The 2,653-nt window shown below is 40.3% G+C and overlaps 1 protein-coding gene across 2 annotated transcripts in view; it reads right to left on the reverse strand.

The window, feature by feature from the left end:
- Positions 1–1,243, reverse strand: part of LOC108879240 (rab GTPase-activating protein 1) — a 67,772-nt gene extending 66,529 nt beyond the window's left edge. For both annotated transcript variants that reach the window (XM_018670448.2, XM_018670447.2), the window contains exon 1: positions 1,098–1,243. The gene's annotated coding sequence lies outside the window, so the exon portion shown is untranslated. The remainder of the gene's footprint in view (positions 1–1,097) is intronic.
- Between the last annotated feature and the right edge of the window lie 1,410 nt (positions 1,244–2,653).

Here is a 2,653-nt window from a genome sequence, read left to right on the forward strand (position 1 = left end):
TAAACAATGATCCACTGTTAATGCCTTTATATATAATTAATGGTTTTCATTTTGTCTTTATGATCATGCTGAGTTTTCAGTGTTATGATGATGTGCTTGCTTATTCTAATTTCATTTTATGTATTCTTTATATTCTTTATTACATATGATAAGATCATCTGTCAAAATTATTATGTATTTATATAGAAAACTCTCAAGGTACAGCATAGAAAGATAATGGTTGACTTGATAAGTCAGTGTATTGTAGTGTGGTATTACTGAGTAAGTAAATGTGGCATTAACATAACAGTAACTTGCAGCAAGAATGATCAGTACTATCAGCCTGCACAAATACAGTATGTTGACAACAAAAACAGAGCACAACAAGCTCACTCCACCCTGAGCCAAAATATTAACACTGACAAATGAAACAAGGCAAACAATGTAAAGAAAATATCTGTTACATTTTGTCACAACCTCTGCAGAATGATTATTTACATCAGTCAGTACTGATCAGACAGTTTAAATATAATGGTAGCATACACAGTAATTGGCTTTCTGGACACCACTTATCCTTGATATAAGCAAACCTGCTACATGTTAATCCAGCGTGTACAGACTCACGGGTTCTTAATATATTTCAAACCCCACAGTTCTTTGATAGATAACTTATCCTGGACCAAATAATATTTGCCCGATAACGCTGGAGGAGCTTAATGTAGCTGGCCCTACTGTTAACTTACAGCTTCAGCTAGCTCTTAACAACCTGCCTAACGTTAGCTAGGATAGCTGTTCAACAGTCATCGACTCAAAGTCAGATAAAAATGTTTAACCACTCAATGACCAATTAGCGACACTATTCCGCCACTATAAAGCAATTAATGCAAACTGCTATGAAACAGTTTTCGCAATAATTTGGTGAATACACCCGCTCACTGGCCCTCGCTGGAGAGAGCCTTGATACAGGCCATTACAGTGTATAGCAGGCTAGCTAACGTATGCTAGCCATGCTACCCTAGCAGTTACAGCCAACAAAAGGATATATTTCTTGTTAACAGTAAAGACAGCCGCATTTAACTTTGAGGGTAAAAGGCACGTGCAAATGCAAAATAGCTTACCTTTATTCCCACTGTTATATTTATTCCAATGGCGGTTGGCACAACATTGCACTCTCCCAGAACATCAGCAGCCAACAGCATCCAGTCGAGCTGTAAACACAAGCCCAACCAACCCGCTGACATCCACACTGCGCATGCGCCTGTCAGTACCCCCTCACCCCCACCCCCACCTATCGCCTGCGCTGAGGAGAGGAGGCTTAATGACTTGATGCTGTCAGAGCTTCTCTTTGGGTCTCTTAGGGTAAGTCCGTGTCAGGTCTCAAGTTAAGGCTGGACTCTGCTGTCCAAGCAGATCTTTGGGGCCAAGTCCAAGTCAAGCCAAGTCCTCTGAAGTTGGAAGTTAGTTGCATTTCTTTCAGGTGTCTGAACGCTTACCAATGAAATGACAGAGCGTTTGAGCGTTTTTATTTCAAACCTATGTTGTTCAGTGTTTACATAGCTGAGAATGAGCCCTGTAAAAATAATGCAGCTATGCAACTCCTTGGTAATGATTTACATCGTCTCAAGTCAGGTCAGGTTTGTAGGGAGTCAAGTCTTAAGTAAGGCAAGTATCACAGCAGGCAAGTCCACGTCTCAAGTACTTATTTTTCTACTCAAGTCTCAAGATGACAGCTCAGGGTGTTCAAGGCAAGTTTATTTAAAATTCTTTTGACATGCCCTCAGAAGAAAGGTTGCAGTTCTGCCTGCTATTTTGTAGCAGGCACACTACAATCACTGCTTGCCTTAATGATTAAATGTTTGCTGATAACACATAATAATTTTAAATGTTTTCTTGCAATATTTACTTCCATTTCTTTCTTTAAATGTTCCCTCACTTAATACGCAGAACAAAAATCGCCTCAGAAGTTCAAACAAATTTTGGGCTGCAGTTTGATGTGGATGGCACAAGCTTGTTTACAACAGATTTGGTGTAGGAAAGTGAGGGTGGGGGTGGGGGGTTTGACTGTTACTAATCTCCCAAATACTTCTTCAAACCAGCCATTAAACCACAGCAGTCAGTTGTGACAAACACACCCACTATTCTCATTGTGCTACAGTCATGCTGGCCCTTCCTGTCCAGCCTGTCTGGGCTTGTTGTTTCATCAGAGCTGGACCATAACTGAACAATTTATGCAACGATTTTAAATATAATAAAATCACACACATACTCACACAGATATGTTAGGTGTTGATAGATTTCTGGAGGACAGTTTACAGTAATACTGACTATAGAGATCTAACATGCAATTTCCACTTGGACTTTTCCAATGAGATTTGGAGATTTTTTAGCACCCCCTTGTGTTTTGCTAACCCCTCTGTCCGATTAGATTGAAAAACTACAATGTGAGGCGGTGAGAAAGGTCTCACACAGTCACAGTCTCTCTGCCCAGGAAATCCAAGAGCCATAAGCAAATGTGCTCAAGAAGAGTAAAGTATACGAGTGATGGAAGAGCCACTTTTGTTTACAGATCTGCTGAGACAGTCTTGGTGTCTATGCAGTTCATCACTGTGTCAAAAGTCGAGTTCTCACAAGGGAAACTGAAACTCACAAAGGAATGACAAGAGCCAAACAGACA

This window comes from Lates calcarifer, linkage group LG9 (genome assembly GCF_001640805.2).
Source record: "Lates calcarifer isolate ASB-BC8 linkage group LG9, TLL_Latcal_v3, whole genome shotgun sequence".
Lineage (NCBI taxonomy): Eukaryota > Metazoa > Chordata > Actinopteri > Centropomidae > Lates > Lates calcarifer.